Source organism: Sturnira hondurensis, unplaced genomic scaffold (genome assembly GCF_014824575.4).
Source record: "Sturnira hondurensis isolate 20B ecotype Veracruz unplaced genomic scaffold, ASM1482457v3 Scaffold0003787, whole genome shotgun sequence".
NCBI lineage: Eukaryota > Metazoa > Chordata > Mammalia > Chiroptera > Phyllostomidae > Sturnira > Sturnira hondurensis.
The window spans coordinates 294,376-313,813 of record NW_028076418.1 but is presented as its reverse complement, the minus strand read 5'-3'; the positions used below and the strand labels follow the sequence as shown (position 1 = coordinate 313,813).

At 41.7% G+C, this 19,438-nt stretch overlaps 1 pseudogene; it reads left to right on the top strand.

Annotated features, from left to right (window-relative positions):
• The first annotated feature begins 14,073 nt into the window (after positions 1–14,073).
• On the top strand, positions 14,074–19,000 carry LOC118984686 (histone-lysine N-methyltransferase PRDM9-like; annotated as a pseudogene).
• Positions 19,001–19,438: the final 438 nt, after the last annotated feature.

The window sequence follows — 19,438 nt, the reverse complement described above, 5'->3', positions numbered from 1 at the left end:
AAGGCAAAGACCTACATCCATGATATCCAGCAAAGCTTTTTTTTGGAATGGAAGAGCAGATACAGTGCTTCTCAGATAAGTTAAAGGAGTTCATCATCACCAACCCCTCATTATATGAAATGTTAAAGGTATTTATCTAAGAATAAGAAGATAAAAAATAGGAGCAGTGAAAGGACAGAAAACTCACAGTTATTAACAATCACACCTGAAACGAAAGAAAACTAAGCAGACAGCTAGATCAGAAGCAGAATCATACAAATGGAGATCACATGGCAGGTTAGCAACAGGAAAGTGGGAAGAGGAGATGGTACAGAGAATAAGTAGGATAGATGGTAGGTAGAAAATAGACATGGGGGGCAAGAATAGTATGGGAAATGTAGAAGCTAAAAAACTTCTGACACATGAAGATGAACTAAAAGGGAGTAATGAGGGGGAGAAAGTGTTCAGGATGGAGGGGAATGAAGGGGAGAAAATAGGACAACTGGAACAGCATAATCAATAAAACATATTTTAATAAACAATGGGATGTGAAAGAAACAATCCCTAAATGGAAGGACAGGTGGAAGTCACAAAGACAGAGCAATATGAAATCCAGGACAGTCAACCCTCAGATATGAAGTTCAAGGCAATGGTTACAAGGAAGCTCAATGAGCTTACTAGAACTTCCAAAACCTACAGGGAATCAACAAGGAACTCACTGAAAATTATATCATCATGAAAGAGGAATTAGTAACCATTAATAAGAGCCAAACCCAATGAACAATTCATCTTCTGAATGAAAAACACAGTAGAAGTAATCCAATAAAAACTGTATGAACTAGACAATCAAACTAGTTGGGGAACAAACATGGAGAAAGAGCATGAGAAAAAAAAAACAGGCTCAGATAGACGAAGAAGCATTTAGGGAATTACAGGACAACATAAAACATAATGGTATCTATACACCAGGAGGAGGAGGAGGAGAACACACGGGATGGTAAACCTGTTTTCGAAAGCAATGATGGAATACTTTCATAATTTGAAGAGAGAGAACAGTCACACATGGCTGGAATCACAGGAGGTCCTGATCAAGGCAAACCATAAGGAACCCAGTTCAGGATAAATTATAATTACAATGACCAACACCTATGGGAAACAGAGTTCTTCAAGGCAGCAAGGGAGAAACAGAAAGTAACATCAAGGGAGCACTGATAAGACCGGCACCTGACTTTTCAAAAGAAAAGCTACAAGCCCGTAGAGAGAGGCAAGAAATATTACAAGTAATGAAAAACCAAAGAATAGCAAGTGTAAACCTTCCATCCAGCAGGGCTCTCAAATAAAAAGGAAGGCCAAATAAAGATCTGCCAGATAGAAGAAGGCTCAAAGCATACTACTCCTCAAGACAGCTCTGCCAGACATGCTGAAGGGTTTGCTTTCCCAAGAGAAAGAAAAAGGAGTGAGAGAGAGAGAAATACAGGTACAAAAAGCTGGCGAAGAAGCTGAGAAGAAAATACAGGTACAAAAAGCTGAAGAAGCACCATTAATGATTACCTTCAAAGTAAATTGATTCAATTCTGCAACCAAAAGGCAAATAAGAGCTGGATCAGTAAGAAATCATGACTCACATGTATGCTGCTAAACAGAGACTTGCCTTGGAACCAAAGACCTGAACCGAATGAAATGGAAGAGCTGGAAAAAATATACCTAGCAAATGAACAGGAAAGAAAGGCCGGGGTAAAAATAATTTTGTCAGATGATGCAGACTTCCAAAGAAGGGACAGAAAAAGAGACCCAGGAGGTCACTTCATAATACTGAATGAAGCAATACACCAAGAAGCTATAAACAGTGTAAATGTACACAACCCAACTTTGGAGCATCCAAAGATAAAACAAATTGTAGGGGACCTCTAGAATGATATTGACAGCCACACAGTTATAGTGGGAATTATGAACTCCCCACTGTCAAAAGTGGATAGATCTTTCAAACAAAATATCAATAGTGGTATTGTGGCATTGAATTCTGTAGTGGATCAGATGGACTTAACTGAAATGTACAAAATCTTTCATGCCAGACATGCTAATTACACATTTATTTCACATGTATAGTGAAGATTTTCAAAAAAATTAGAACACATGATAGGGTACAAAACAAGCCTGAGCAATTTAAAACATATAGATTTTTATGTCAAGCAATTGTTTTGAGCCCAGGGAACTGAAGGTAGAAAGATATGTCAAGGAAAACACGGAAAAACACTCAAACTCATAAAGGTTCTATAGCAGTGTTCAACAATGAGAGTCAGGAAGAAATCAAAATATTTCTAGTAAAAAATGCAATTGAACTCACACCAAAAAATGAAGCTTATAACACACAGCCAAGGCAGTCCTGAGAAAGAAGTCTTTTGGGTTTCAGGGCTACTAAGACCAGACAGAAACTTTTAAATAAACAGCCTAGTCCTACACCTACAAGAACTGGAGGAAAAAGAAGAAAGACAGTGAAGACCATGTAGGAGGAAGGAAATAACCGACATCACAGCAGACTGAAATGACAGGGACAAAAAGCACAATTTGAAGGATAAGTAAATCCAGAATCTGTTTTTATGCACACTCAAACCGCATCAACAAGCCTTTAAGAAGACCCATTAAACAAAAGAGAGGACCAATATAAACACGATCTGGAATGAAAGTGGAGACGCTAAGGCTAATGCCAGAGAAATATAAAAAATTGTAAGAAACTACTTTGAAGATTATATGCCAAGAAGTTTCAAAACCTAGGTGAAATGGATATGTTTCCATATAAACGTCATCTTCCAACAGTGAGTGAAGAAGCAGCAGAATGCCTGCACATCAGCATTAGCATTTGATGAAAGTGAGACAGTGATCAGAAATACCCTAACACGCCAAAGACCTGGAACAGATGGTTTCACAGAATTTTACACAGAATTAAAGGAAGACCTAACCTGTGTCCTCCACAGATTATTCTAAAATATTAAAGGAGGGGGAAGACACCCACACTCTTTTAATGTTCCAGCCATCATCCAAATTCCTAAAATACATAAAGACAAAATGAAGAAAGAAACCTTCAGGCCAATACTGTCAGTCAACAGAGATGGCACATGCTAAACAATACATTGGGAAACTGCATCCAGAAATACATTGAAAGGGTCATACACCATGATCAAGAGGGATTCACCCTGGGAATGCAAGGATGGTGCCATATTCTCCAATTGGTAAATGTAGTGCATCACATAAACAATACAGGAGATGAAAATTACATGATCATGACAACCAATTCACAAACAGCATTTGATAAGGCACAGCACAGTATTCATGGAGAAAACTCGTAAGATGGTGGCTATAGAGTACACATTTCTCAGTATAATAAAGGTCACATTCTAGAAACTTATAGGCAACCTGAATCTCAATGAGCAAAAACTTGCAGCTTTCCCACTAAGATCAGGAAAATTGCAAAAATGCCAGCTTTTACCACTGCTAATGAACATAGTATTGGAAGTCCTAGACACAGTAATCACAGAAGAAAAAAGATGTAGAAGGCATCCAATTGGAAAGGAGGAGGCAAAACTGTTATTTTTTGCACATGACATGAGAGTGTACATGGAAAATCCTATAGACTCCATGAAAAATCTCAGGAATCAGAGATGTGAACTTTGCAAAACAGCAGGATTTCCCTGCTGTTATTAACAAAACCAATACTGAGAGGTGAAGGGCATTGTTGTACACATATAATGAAACCTCAGATACAGAATACAGGGTAAGAAAAGAAGCTAAGGTACCTAGGAATAGACCTAAACAAAGATGTAGAAGTCCTGTACACAGAAAAGTATGCAACACTGAGGAAGGAATCGGAGGAAGATCAAAACAAATGGAAGCATGTCCTATGCACACGAATTGGAAGAATCCACATCAACAAAATGTCCTTACATCTCAAAGTCATTCATAGATTCCATGCAATCCCTGTTATAGTACCAATGACATATTTCACAGATAGAGAACAAGCATTTCAGAAATGTATATGGAATCTTAAACAACCTGAACAGCTGCAGAAATATTGAGAAAGAAGAACAAAGTAGGAGGGATCACAATGCCTGATATCAAACTGGATTATGAGGCCACTGCAATCAAGACACCCTGGAACTGGCATAAAAGCAGGCGCATAAACCAAAGAAACAGAAAAATGGCCCAGAAATACATCCAAATCTATTGTCTATTAATATTCTACAAATGAGGCACCAACATAAAATGAGTGAAAATTTCCTCTACAAAAGATGGTGTTGAGAGAACTGGACAGCTACCCACAAAAGAAAAAAAAATGCAATTTGAGCACCTACTTACATTATACACAAAACATTAATTCATGGTGGATAAAAATTGTTAATATAAGTCATGACACCATTATCATCCTAGAGGAGAGAACATAGGTAGAAAATAATCAAGATAAGTTATGCAGCAGTATTTTTAGTGATATGTCTCCTTGTGCAAGGGATGTGAAGGAATGAATAAAGAAAGGAGATCCCACCCAAATAAAAACCTTCTGCATGGCTAAAGAAAACAGTTTGAAAATAAAAAGAAGAACCAACCATACGGAAAAACATATTAGTCAGTGATACCTCAGGCAATGTTTGATCTCCAAATCACATAAAGAACTCACATGGCTCTACTCTAAGAAGACAAAACACGTAATTAAAAATTGGGCCCAGTAATTGAACAGACACTTAGGCAAAAAGAATCTACAAAGGATGCAGAGGCACATGAAAAGATGCTCAGCATCCCTACCTATGAGGGAGATGCAAATTAATACCACAATGAGATATTACTTCCCACCATTCAGAATAGGCATCATAAGCAAGCAACAAACAAGCTTTGAGTGGGTTGTGAAGAGAAGGAAACCCTAGTGAACTGTTAATAGGATTGCAGACACATATAAACACTACGGGAAATAGCATGGAAATTCCTCAGGTAACTACAAATACATCTACTTTTAGACCCAGCAATTCCACGGCTTTGATTATATCCTAAGAACCTTAAAAACACAGTCCCAAAGAACCTATGCACCCCAATATTCAAAGCAGCAAAATTTACAAGAGCCAAGTGCTGGAAGCAACCCAGGTGCCCATCAGTGAATGAATGGTTCAAAAAAAGAGTGATGCATATATGCAATGTAATTCTATGCAGCAGAAAGAAAGAAGGAGCTCCTACACTTTGTGGATAGCATGGATGGAACTGGAAATGATTATGCTAAGTGAAATAAGCCAGGAGGTGAAAAACAAATACCATATGATCTCACCTTTAACACAAACCTAAACAAACAAAAGCAAACAAAGAAGCAAAATATAACCAAAGGCACTGAAACTGGGAACAGGCTGACAATAAAAAGAGGAGAGAGAGGAGGGAATTTCAGGAGAAAGGGGGGAAGCCTTTTCAGGAACAAGTATGAAAAACACATGAACAAATACAAGGGGTGTTGGAAATTGGAGAGAGTTGGGAATGGTCAGTGGGTGAGCTGGGATGCCCAAAAAACTGTAAAGAGCTGAAAACTGCACTTGAACAACATTTAAAATAAAAAAAAAGAAATGTATACTGAAAACTAACCAACACTGCAGAAATAGAAAGGACAATAACAAATGATTTTCAGCAAATACATGCAAGCAAATTGGCTAATATGAACAAAATGAATAATTTCCTAGAAATACACAATCTTCCAAAACTGAATCAAAATGAATCAAATTCTTTCTTTTACTCTTCTTTTGTTGTCATTGGTTTTCAAGTAAAGTTGTCTTGATTTTCCCCCACCACTCCCCACATACCATAGCCATACCCATCTCCCTCTCCTGATTACACACTCTCTTGCTTTTGTCCATGCGTTCTTCTAGTTGTTTGTGTAAACCCTGCACACTTCCCCCTATTATTCCCTCCACCTTCCTCTGGTTACTGTCAGCCAGTTCTGAATTTCAGTATCTCCGGTTATATTTCCCTTGCTTCTCTGTTTTCTTGATTGTGTTCCAGTAAAAGTTGAGATCCTACAGTATTTGTCTTTCACCACCTGTCTTATTTCACTTAGCATAATGCTTTCCAGTTCCATTCATGCTGTCACTAAAGGAAGGAGCCCATTTTTTCTCTCTGCTGTGTAGTGTTGCATTGTCTAAATATACCAGAATTTTTTGATCCATTCATTTGCTTATGGGCACTCAGGTTGCTTCCAGGATTTGGCTATTGTGAATTGTGCCACAGTGAACATTGTGGTGCATAGGTTTTTCTGGATTGTTGTTTCATCAGTGGAAATGCTGTGTCAAAAGCTAGTTCACTGGTACTTGTCTGAGGAAATTCCATAGTGTTTTTTACAGTGGCTGCACAAGTCTGCCTTCCCACATACAGTGCACTAGGACTCGTTTTTTTCCACATACTCTCCAACACTTGTTTGTCTTGTTATTTATGATGACCATTCTCAACAGTGTGAAGCATATCTCATTGTGGTTTCAGCTCTCTGATTTTTGCATCTCTCTGATTGCTAGTGATGCTGAGCACCTTTTCATATGCCTCTGGACCAGAAAATTGAATTAGAATAATTACAACTCATTAAGTTGAAGCAGTTAACAACAACAACAAAAATTTGTTCCAAACAAAATTTCTGAATCAACTTCAGAGGCAAATTTACCAACCTTAAAGAACTAATACCTAACTTTTTACAACCATTAAAAAAAATCCAAAAAGTAAGAAAACTTCAGAGCTCAGTTTACAAGGCCAGCATTATCTTAATTTTAAAACCAGATAAAGATGCAACAAAGGAAGTAAATTGTGTGCCCATATGGCTGATGAATAAACATTCTAAAACCCTCAAACAAATATTAGCAGAAGGCTTAGGACAATACATGAAAAAGATTATGCAACGTGATGAGGTGAAATTTATCCTGGGCATAGAAAAATGCTACAATATTCACATATAACCAATTGTGATAGATCACAAAAATGCAAAAGAGGTAGAAGGCACATGATCACATCAATTGATTCAGAAAAAAAAAACATTGGATAAAATGTATTTTGATAAGAACTCTCACCAAAATGAAAATAGAAGGAACACACCTCAACAAAATGAAACGCATAAATAACTAACCCTCAGGCAACATATGAAGTGGGAAGGAATTAAATGTGATTCCCATATGATCTGGAATAAGACAGTGAAGTCTACCTTCACCTCTCTTACTCAACACAGTATTGAAAACCATAGACATGGCAATCATACGAGAACAAATGAAATGCATCAAAACTGAAACTAAGGAGTAAAATGGACTTTATTTGAAGAAGACATGATACATCGTATAGAAAACACTTAAGACCCCACCAAAAACTATTATGACTGATGCATGAATTCAATAAAGTAGCATAATGTAATATTTAGTATCCAGAAATTGGTTGCACTTTATTAGTTCCACCTCAGTAATGAATTATCAGAGATGGAACCTAGGAAATCAATCCCATTTACAATTTCAACAAAAAAATAAGGTACCTAGAAATAAATTTCAGCAATGAGGTAAAATACCAGTACTCAGAGACTAACAGGACATTATAGAAAGAAACAGAAGAACATACAAAGCAGTGGAAGAAAAAGTTGTGTTGATCGACTGCAAAAAGTATCATGAAAATGTCCATACTACCTAAAATAATCTATTGATACAATAAAATTTCTGTTAAAATACCAGTGAAATATTGCACAGATTGAGAGCAACTATTCCAAAACTTTAGAGGGAAACACAAAACAATTTGATTATTTCAGCAATCTTGAAAAAGAAGAATAAATTTTAAGATATCATGCTAACACAATGGTAATGGCATGGACCCAGACATATGGGTCAATGAAAGAGTGTAGAACCCAGCCCTGGTGGGCATGACTCCATGGCTTGAGTGAAGGCCAACAAGCCAAAAGGTTATGTGTTTGATTTTCAGCCACATTACAAGTCTGGCTGGAAGAGGAAACTAGTCCATGTGTCTCTCACACATCAATGTCTGTCACCCTTTTTTTTTCTTTCTCTCTTCCCATCTCTCAAAGAATAAATAAATATTTTTTTCCTAAAAATGGAAAAAGAACTATAGAGCCCAGTAACAAACTCATGCCTTTATAGTCAATTGTTATTCACCAAAGAGGCAAGAACATACAATGAAGTAAAGACAATGTCCTCAATATATGGTTTCTGGAAAATAAAAGAGATGTAAGCCAAAAAAATGAGACCACCTTTTTCCATCATGCACAAGAATAAACTCCAAATAAATGCAAGATTTTAATGTTACAATTCCACTGTAAAATCTTGGGGGGAAAATAGGTAGCAAAAAGCTCAGCTCTGGCTGGTTTGTCTCAGTGGATTGAATGACAGCCTGCTTGGTGGTTTGATTCCAAGTCAGGACACATGCCTGGGTTACAAACCAGGTACCTCATGCAGGGGTGTGCAAGGGGCAACCCCACATTAACACTTCTCTCCTTCCTTCCTCCTCTCTAAAGATAAATCAATAAAATATTTAATTTAATAAAATAAAATAGAATCTCAGAACATGCCCTCCTGTTGCTGACCATGTAGCAATAAAAACATAAAAACATGCCTTTAAAACATTGAGTCCCTGCTATTTGAGTGGGTGGCACAAAGATTGCAGTGAAGCCATCGTCTGGATTTGGGGGACAGCATTTCCTAGGCAGGCTTGCATCTGGAATTCAGATGGGTGGGGCAGCTGCAGTTCCAATGTCTATATGACGAAACAGAGCCAAGACCTCTAGGGAGTTCCTCCTGTGCAGGAGCAGCCAAGGGAAGGGCAGGGAATTCTTGCCCCAACCCTCATAATGTGAGAGCACCAGCCCCCTGTCTGTTTGAACCAACCATGCCAGGTTCCTTCCAATTTTCCATGGATAAAGATACACAAAGGGACAGAAACTGTCCCTTTGAGAAGAAAGTGAGCAAGGGATAGAACTCCTTATTAAGAAATAATGACAGTGTCTGGCCAAGATGGAGTCACAGGTAGAAACCCTGCACTTCCTCACACAACCAGAAGGAGGATAAGAAGCCATTTAAAATAAAAAACCAACCTGATGCCAGAAATTCAAACTGCATGGAGTTTGAAATTCAAACCAGCAAGGAATTGAAGGAGCTGTGAAACAGAAAAACCGGATATAATTTACAATTTATATTTTAAAATATAATTTATATTATAATTTATAATAATATAAATCCTGAGTCTCCAGGGCCCATCTGTCTGCTTACAAGGGGCGGGGGGGAGGGGAACCAAAATAACTCGCCCAGGAAAACTCTGGATCCCCCAGGACGGTAGACTCCCAAACACCCTAAAACAGCCCAATCCCCTCATCCCAGGCCACCCTCCCCTCTGATATCACAGAAACGCCTAAGCTCCCTATTCTCAGACACCCTGAGTGCCTTTGTCCTGGGGATGCAGTTTCAGTTGACCCAAAGCCCATACTGAGAGGCCCCAAATCTGCTCAGCCTCAGAGGTTGCAAAGCCTGTCCCCATAAGCACTGTACTTGCCCTCAGGCTGAATGGCCCCAGATCTTTTCTTAAAGGACCTCGAGTCCTGGGTGGCTCAGAGATTTCCATCTCCTAGAGACTGCTTCAGCCTCTCACATGTTTTCCTTTAGAGACCCTGTTGAAGTCCAGAAAGCCTTCCCTGCTAAGGGCGCATATTCTATCACCATCACAGAGCCCCGGAAAGGTCAGGGCAGCCTCTGCTGTAGAGAGCCAAGCTTCTCTTGATGTGGCCATGATGGGGTTAGGGTGGGAATAATGCACACCATGGAGGGCTGCTTTGTGTTTCCTGCTAGCCTATGCCCCGCCCATCCCCTAGTCCCTTTAGGCCCCTACATTTCCTTTTCTGGAATGTCTGTCAAAAAGCGAGAAAAGTGTATAGTTCTCCCCGTCATTTCTCCTTCCTCAGTAGCCTCATCCTCAGGGCCTGGGGAACAGGAATACTGATACCATGTCACAGTAGCACACTGAGGAAGAAGCAGGGAGAACGCTGCAGAAGAAGACAGTGAGAGGTTATGTCTGTGAAAATCTTGGGGCCAGTGCTGGGGCAGAGCTGCTTCAGATCTCCACTGTCACTAGGCCCCTAGCTCCCTGCCCCCTCGCCAAGTGCTGATGCCACATGAACCATGTGGAAGGAGGATCGGGCCTCCTATGTTACTGTGAGTTCCCTGGGAGAAGTCCCAGGGTGGTCTCAGGGACCAGGGACTCTACCTGGAGAAACAGAGCTCTTTACAGTGATGCACCAGTGATCAGTAGGCACCTGGCATGACAGGTGGAGACTCTGCCCTTGTTTGGATTTTAAGAGGTGTAGGTTTGAACAGTGTTCCATGTGGCAGGACCTACTTAGTGTAGCTGGGAGAAGGCAGAATGTGCCTCAAGGGATCAGGAAGCTAACCAGGAGGTACAAAGCTGGTAAGCAAGCTAGCTGCCTTGGAATTGCACCAAAACCTGGCAGCAGCATTGGTCCTCTCTGAGCATGTGCAGATGTGTGATGTGGGGGCAGGGTGGCAGGAAATATAAAGGGACTAGAAATGTCAAGATCAGTGTGAGGCCACCTGGAAGAAGACACAGATCAATCTCATGCAAATTGGGCAGTACCAGGAGGGACAGAGCTGGGGAGAGACCTACTTCAGCGTTATGCAGATGTCTGGGCAGGGGATCAGCACTCTCGGTCCTTATGCAGAGTCCACTGGTTGTGTGAGAGAACAAGGTTTGGGGTCACAGAACACTGCACTGCAAACCTAATAGAGAGCACTGAGTGCCCTGTCTTAGGAACCAGGAAGACTACTTGGAGGGACTGCAGTGGTGAAAGAGCTGCCCCAAAGCTGTGCCCACACCCATATGATGGGATAGACTTCTCTGGGCATGGGGTGGAATAATCATGGGAATGATGGGACTCAAGGTTGCGCAGCAATGCTGGCGAAACTGGAGCAGGCCTGGGGTCCTGAGGGAACCTGCACAGAAGTAGAGGGACAGAGAGCTTCCCCTTCACTGAGCAGAGACCACCAGTGGCCTCAGCCTACTCCTTGCACTGAGGAGGAAGACAAGGCCCTCTCCTCATTCTCACTCACACTACTGAATTACTGATGAAATCTGCTATGTTCTCCATGGCAAAGGCATTTGGAAGGACACTGCTGATCATAGAGAATGTATTCTGTGGGAAAAGTGGGGAGCGGTGGGAAACTGGGAAAAAGCCCATAGAAGAACATGAAAAATAGTTACCATTGGCCCTGTAGCCTTTGCAATAGGGAGGATGTGAGGGAAGAGGGTGGAGCAAGGGTGCTAGAACAGTGATGCCTGGTAAACGTGATGGGCTACTAGGCTGGCTCTGGCTTAAGTAGCTCTATCTGCTTCCAGCTCTCTTATGTGTGAACAGAAACCTGGATAAATTTTTCACCTTTGTGTCAGGGCACAGCTGGCATGGTTAACACAGAGCTCACAGCACTGTGTGCACTGGATCTTCGCTAACCCATTGGCATCAATCCCAATGGCTTTGTGGTGGATGATCCTCCCTTAAGCTCTGCATTTTCAGGAGAAAAGCTTTTGTTTGTTATCCAGGTATCCAGGCCCCATCCATTTATGTGTCAATGCTGGCTTTACAGGATTGTTCCAGGGAAGGACATTGAGGCTTCTGATGAAGAATGTATTCTGAGGAAGCAAGGTGAGAGCCAAGAGGGACCAGGCCTGTCCCCCCATGTGGACCTGCATTATTCAGGTCAGGCTGTATATCAGGATATGGCAAGGGAAGTCTCTGCTATTCAACAATCAAACAAAATGCAAATCAGAGTGCTGTTAAATAAGGGGTTATTCATGTAAATTTTGTAAATGTGTACAGTAATTATGCATACTTATACATATATTAATAAGCAGTCAATGCATCAAACATAAAAACTTATAATCCACACACCTTTAGCATATCTGTCACCAGGAGGGAATGTTGTATTTCTGACCGGCAAACACTGCTGTAAGAATTTACTGCCAGATGACAACCTCGGAGTCATGTGGGTAAAATTATTAATCAAGGCAATTAGGGCAGTGAGGTTGTGGGCACAGGTGGTGCTAGTTGATTTTTTTATCACTTGCTTGTATCATGTCATCATGCTCTGTGGTTTTGTGAGTGAGTGCTAGGTAGGGGTGTTCTGCTCTCATGGGTCTGGGCTTGAAACACAGCTGAATTCAAGGTGGTATCTTTAACTTGATGGGAATTTTGATGCTGTGGTAAAGACACTAGAGACTATTCCTAGGAGTTTCTGAAGCTGAGCAGAATCTGTTGGTTCAGGTAGGTGGTGAAAAGGTAAGAAATAACAGAGATGAGCGTCTCATGCAGCCTTGAGCTTTGCCTAGAACAGTTGGAAGGAGAAAGTGAGGTTGGAGAAAGGGTCTTGTTACACAAATGGAGTATGTGCAAGGATACATGTCATTTATTATATTTTTGTCCTGAAAGCCCAATTTATTTTCAGAGACAAAGGGAAAAGCCTAGATAATGCTTTGTTGAAATTCAGTATTGGAATAGTGCTAGGGGATGCCCACAAGACAAGCATCGGCCTTAGTGATAGCTCAGAAAACAATTTTTGTCATCCTTGCACTGGCGGCAAACTAGTCTCTGGTTCAGAATTTTGTGCATCTAATTAGCATCTCCAGATTTTGGAAACACATACCTATTGAAACCCTGATTTTTTATTATCTTGCAGTTAAAGGTTCTGGGGTGGCCTTCAGAAGGGGACAGAGGGTGAGTATTTCCCAAAGTCTGTTCACAAGAAAGTCTTCCCCATTGGTACAAACACAGGTAAGAATGGGAAAATGCTGAGTTTCCAACATACAGAAATGTTTGGTTTTATATATGAGATCATTGTATCTGTAATAATGCATTCCAATCCATACCTCCTTGAAAGTGCTTCAAAACTTGTTAAGACAGTCACAGTTTTATAACATTTACACCGTTGTATCCATGTACCACTATATATTTCAGCAGATTGACAATTTCAGCCACAGTTCTTTTCTTCTCTGTCTGAGAGCAGAATATCAGTGTACAGGCTAGTTATACAGTGAATGGTCCTACGTGGTTGAGGATATATGCTCCCCAGCATCACAGGGCTCCAGTAAAAAAAAAAAAGTAGCTGCCATCCCTGCAGAGCATCATGTTTCATGATTGAAAAACAAGTAATTCAATGCAGTAAGGACTTCATAGAGGTTACACACTACTCAGTGGAAACTCATCCATCTGCCACTGACTTCTGATGTGCATCGATGTAAGAAGAAGTAATAGCTTCTTTCTCTGAGAACTAATTAGGCCCATGTCATCTTTCTGTTTGGAGTTCTTTGTTAAGCCTGCCTGGTCTCTGCATTGTGAGCTCTTTGAGTAGCTGGTCCATACCTGGTTCATCTCGAAAGTCTCATGGTTCTGAGGGTCTCCTGAAAATTAGCTGTGTGAACGATCTCACAAATATAACTTATACTAAATTTGGGCAATGAACACTGAAGATAATTTATCCTGAGGTGTCAAATGTGAAGACATCTGAAGAGTAAATTGATAGCATGACCATAATCCCACACCCACTCTCTGATCTTAAGTGTTCAAAAAGCCTGTCAGTGAACATCCTTGTGTGTCATAGCCACCACAACACTATGATATAGCATGTTACAGATCATGAAACCAAAGACAACTCATTGCCAGTGATACAGCTTTATTTCAATAAAACTTTTGGGTTCAACTAATCCAATTACAAGTGTCCTTGCCAAGTTATAAAGATCTGTAAATTAGTATCATTTCCTTCATTGTCTACATATGTTTCTTCCAGAAGTCCCATATCTCCTCATCCCATATCCCTCACTCTCACTATTATAGAGAACTTTGGAAGAAAACTTCTCTAAGGCATGGGTTCTAGTTGAATTCAGTATACATGTAAGTCCTCTTTTCCCCCTGAGGGAAAAAGTCATCCTCCTGAGGTATATTCAAGACTTGCTGAAGTAGTGATAAAAGCCATATATAGGAAAATATGTAATAAGAATTAGAATAAGTGCATGTGATATTTTTGGTATGTGACTCTTACATTAAAGGCAATGCCCAGGACACCATTTAGTGATGAACCTAAGTTGAAGAAATCATCTGGAAGAATCATTTTGCTGACCAGAATTGGCTCAGAGCAGGGCCAGAAACCAGTGTCCCCTCCTGGAGAAGCAAATATCTCTGCAGAGCACTCCAGAAAAGAATTGGGTAAGTGCAAGTAATTTGAACACTACAGTTCCTCTAAGTCCTCTAGAACAGTTGATGTGTGGAGTGCATTACAGGTCGGCCTGTATTTATGCTGAATGGACCTGAGACTGAAGTTCACACTGGAGCTTTGGGCAAACCTTTTAAATTCTCTGTGCTCCTAAACACTAATGTGGAAAGTGAAACTAAGAATACATAGCTCATATATGGTTTGAAAGCATTAAATTAAATTTAAAACAATGGACACATTCAATTGCCCAATTAGTGCATCTTGGGGGATGATGTCACATATGCTGTCTAGGTATTGTATCCACAGGCCTTGGCTTAATGCCTTACTTACACCATAGGTCTGCAATGAGTATTTTGTGAAGAGTAAATGTTGGGAAGTAAAACCAGTGAATGGGGAGATCTAGAAATTAAAATGGAATCAGCCGTCTACAGGCAGAGTGATGTCTTAATCTCTCTCAACCAAAATTTGACAGAAGAGAATACCAAACAATGAGGAAGGAAGGAGGAAATGTTGATAAAAGGACACTGTGTATTTTTGGACCAAAGGGACAAAACACTCCAGATGCCATCCACCTTGTTCACCTGCACTTCTCCAAATTAGAATGCAGGAGAAATGATACTGTCAGTAAGAGGTATATCATACGAGAAGGAATAGACCATGTGTACAAAGAGGTCAGCAAGCCCCAGGATAATGACTACCTCTGTAAGTGAACTCTGCATACAATGGCTTGGTGTGTCTAGGTATAGTGATTTCACATAGTCGTTTGGTCTGTAAATCACCCCTTCCCCCAGTGGAGAATCCCCTTCCACACAGAGAATGAAGTAGAGAATGGAGGTTCTGCGATGTGAGTTTCTGGGCTGTCTCTGAAGCACTTCACTTGCAGGGACATGCCCTATACCTTTCCTGTTGCCTGCTCCTCTCACCTGCAGATTGTGAGACCTGTCAGGACTTCTGCATTGACAGCAGTCCTGTGCATGGGCTTCCTGCATTTATAGAAGACACTGCACTGAAAAAGGGGCATCCAAATCTCTCAGCTCTCAGTTTACCCCCTGAGCTGGGAATCAGACCATCTGGCATCCCTGATGCTAAGCTTGAAGTGTGGAGAGAGGTGCCTGATCTGCCAATGGGTGTCTGCTTTGGTCCTTTTGAGGGCCAGGGCACACAAGATGAAGAGGCACCCAGTAGCGGATATGCCGGGATGGTGAGAAGTGGTTTTCTTTTACCCTGTTCTCAGGCTTCCCATGTCACTTCTGTAGCTTGGTGGGTCCTCACCTCTCATGCTACATGTGGGTAGCGACAATATGGCTAGCCCTGTGTACTGAGTGGACTTTGCATGAGCACAGGGATCCTGTTCAATGGTCAGAGCAGAAGTAGGACCAAAGATGTGCAGACACAAAGAGTGGCTCATTTCTTTGGGGGCTCCTGCTCACCTGGGACAGACACACTTGGATGTGTAGATGAGAAGCAAGAAAAATATCTTGTGGTCACAGGAGGCAAGTGAATCTCCAGGCAGTCTGAAAGGGCTTTGATGTCAGTAGAGTAAAACTATTCTTTGAAAAACTATGTGCCTGCCTAAGAATAACAACAAAAAAACCGTTTAACTTCTTTTCTACCATACAGATCACCAAAGGGAGTCATTGCTATGAATACATGGTGGAGAGGACAAATCCTGTACCAACTGGATGAGGTAAGGTCTTTAGGTATCCAGGTGCCAGAGAGGCCTCTCATTCCCAGCTTGCCCGTGTTTCTTTCTCTGTCATCATGCCTCCCTCAGTAATCTTCCTCAATCCTCTCTTCATCTTTGTTCTCCACACAGCATTCTTTCAAATCAAGAGACCTTTAGAGAGGAGATACAAAAGAGTGTATGTCCTGAAAATTTATATCCCCATGCCAGATGAAGTTTCAGCCCTAGGAAAAACCCAAAGGAACCGAGAATCCCGAGGGACAGTGGACTGCACTCCTATTGTCACTGACTGAGTTCCAGTTACAGGAATGAGTTCATTGTTTGAACATATCACACAACCTGTATCCTTATAGAAGACTCATCGCAGACAGACAGGAACCAATTGCTTTTAGAAACACTTAACTGTAGTGTTCCCAGTTTCTGAGAAGTGCACAGTGCCAATACATCCCAGCATTAGTTCTAACTACAACTGTGTTCTGAGGCCTGCGTAGGAATTCTCATGGGCCCCTTTCCTCAAAACCTCCCCTTTTACTGTGGGAAGAGAGTGTAAATCATAATTGTTCTGTGTTCTTTTGCTAAGACGCAGAAAGATCCAAGTTCCTATGGGCACCTGGTGGAGGCAAGGGAAAGTACTCAAGGTATGGTGAGGGGAGATTGGAGAAAGACATTGGAGTCTAAATCAAGCTCCAGGTTCTATGGTGTGGAAGAAAATTGGATTAGGTTTTAGACAAGGTAGTGCTCACTGGGTTTCATGGCCACTCAGAGTGGAGCGTAAGTCTGCAATTGGGCTTTGGGAAATGTTATCAAGGAGGATAAGCACAATAAGTATGTCTTGGAGGCAGGCATTTGCCTGACATTCTGACAGGGGCTCAGACACTGAACAGAAGGTTCCCCCAGGTGTGTTCTGGGAAGTGGGTGACATCAAAGCCTGAGGACCTTGAGTGTCAGTGAGGAGCTGCACGTGGTTGTGACAGGTAATGGGGCCTCATTGTTGTGGTCTCTTTCCCTTCATCTGCCTCAATTGCAGGTATGTCAACTGTGCCTGGCGTGATGAAGAGCAGAACCTGATGGCCTTTCAATATCACAGGCAGATTTTCTACAGAAACTGCCAGGTTAGCAGATCAGGCTGTGAGCTGCTGGTCCAGTGCAGGGATGAGTATGACTGGCAGCTGGGAATCAAGGGAATCAGAAAGTTGAAGAGAAAGCTTCTGCCTGGGACAAGTGGGGCACCACTGTCCTTCTTAAATGTGGAAAAACTAATCAAGGCCTGTCCTTAGAAATTGTTATGGACCAATGCTGAAGTAGAGTGAAATCCGATGTAAAGTAAGTTTTCCAGTCAGACCCTTCATAAATCCAGGTTTCAGCCCATATACCTTTCATCCTGAGGAGCAATATTTATTTTTTTAGTTTTGTTCTAATTTTTTGAACATTGCATGTGCAAATATGGGGCTTATTTGCCCTGTACAAAAAGGTTAGAACTGATAACCAGCTTTGTGAACAAAGCACTCTTTCCTGAACACTTTTTGGTGATTTCTTTTTTAATATCTTTATCTATCTAACTGAAATCTTTATGTCCATATGCACTGAATCATCATTTTGCTTAGTTGTGCATTGAATTGCCAATAGGCAAACAGGTGCTGGAGTACACTTGAGCTGTAGTCAGATGAAGCATGGATAACCAGGCACGTGTGCCTGCGTGTGCCTAATATTGCACATAGATTAGTGCTTGGGGAATACAAGTCCAGGGCAAAGTGCCTAGATATCACTGTGAGTTCGGGCTGGAGCTGAGGTGGGGTGGCGTTATGTGGCAGATGGTCAGCATACAGCTCCCTCAGGAGATAAACATGACCATGTTCCCTGTGGGTAAAGGATTGTGACAGAGGGGTCAGTTAGTGCAGCAATGGTATGAGATGGGCAACAGGCTGGCTGAGGCCAATCAGGTCTCAGTCTGAATTCACAGAGTAGGAACAGGGGTCAGATAGATGCCTAACAGCTGGAAAATGCAGTGCCTATGCTATCACCTGAGGCACCAGAGACTTTTCTCAATGAGATAAGACATTTGTGCAGTCTTCAGGTGCAGACTACAGTGGGGTGTGTCTGTTTTAAGATTCTGTGTTGCTAATATTTGGGAATTAAATATCAGTGGTAGACTCCCTCAGAAATTAGTTCGTCTCCAAGGGGAAGAGCCTGGCTGTTTGATTGGAGTTGTCTGTGAGCCAGCAGGGTAAGAAGCATGTTTGTAGAAATATTTAGAAACCGGTAAGAATGTGGATTTTTTCTGTTGTTTTTTTTTTCGTGCAATGACCTCACAGGGGATCACTCATTCATGGGAATAAAATCAGGTGCAGACACTGCAGTCAGGTTTGCAGAAGGACATAATTTGATTTTCCGATTTTGGAAAGGAGAGTATCCAGACTCCTCTTTCTCTTGGGGCCTCTAGTTAGTCTCTTTGACACTACTTAGAAAATACACATGAATGGGAAAGGTCACTGCAGTTCCATTTATACTGGTTGTCAAGTGGACTCTCATGGTCCTAGAAAGTTCCTAGCCTGGGAACTTTGTAGAAAATACAATTGGTGTGGGCTTTGTGCATACCTTAAGATGAAGGAATACCTTTGTGATGAAGGTATACCTTCATACCTTTGTGCATACCTTCACATGATGAAGTGCATGTGAATGAAAAGAAAACTAGCCTGTGAAGGAATCATTTGTGGGATGCAGAGACTGCATTGTCACCACAAGGAGAGTGACTTGTAGGGCTGTTCTTTCATTCAGGAGACAAAGCCTGTGGAGCTCTCAGGCTTGTCAGCATGTGCGCTGACCACAAATTTCTCTTTCAGAGCAACCAAAACCAGAGATGCACTCCTGTTCAGCCTGCCCTTGGGCTATCTCCAGTAAGAAATTGCTCCACCCACGTGTGAAACACAGTCACCCCTCCCAGATTGCTTCCTGGACATCTGCAACAAAACACTTCCAGTCAGTGGAACCCTACTCAGAGGATCACAGTCAGCAGCAGCAAGATGCTGATACTCAGAGCTGGAATCACAAGGATGAAGGTCAAGAAGTGGAGACAGGGGCCTGATCATTGCCTAAAAGGATCAGACAGAGGGGACGTTCAGAGGCCTGGTTGACAACACCCAGTGCACCCAAAGAGAGCTCTAGTGAGGGTGGGAGGATTCTGCACAAAAAGCCAAACACACTGCACAAAGTGCATCAAGAAGATTCAGGAATGATTTTCATGGAAGGTGGAGGTCATAGAAGTGTAACGCTCAAACACAGAGGATGTGGGCAAAGTTTCAATGGTGGGTCACAGTTGAAGAGACACCAGAACACACACTCAGGAGACAGGACCTATGCTTGCAGTGAGGGTGGACCAAGCTTCACAGGGGTGTCAGATGTCATCATCCTCCAGAGGATTCATTCAAGGGAGGAAACCCTGTTTGCAAAGACTGTGGGATGGGCTACACAGAGAAATCACTTGTAGTGTGACACAACTGGACACACTCAGGGAAGAAACCCT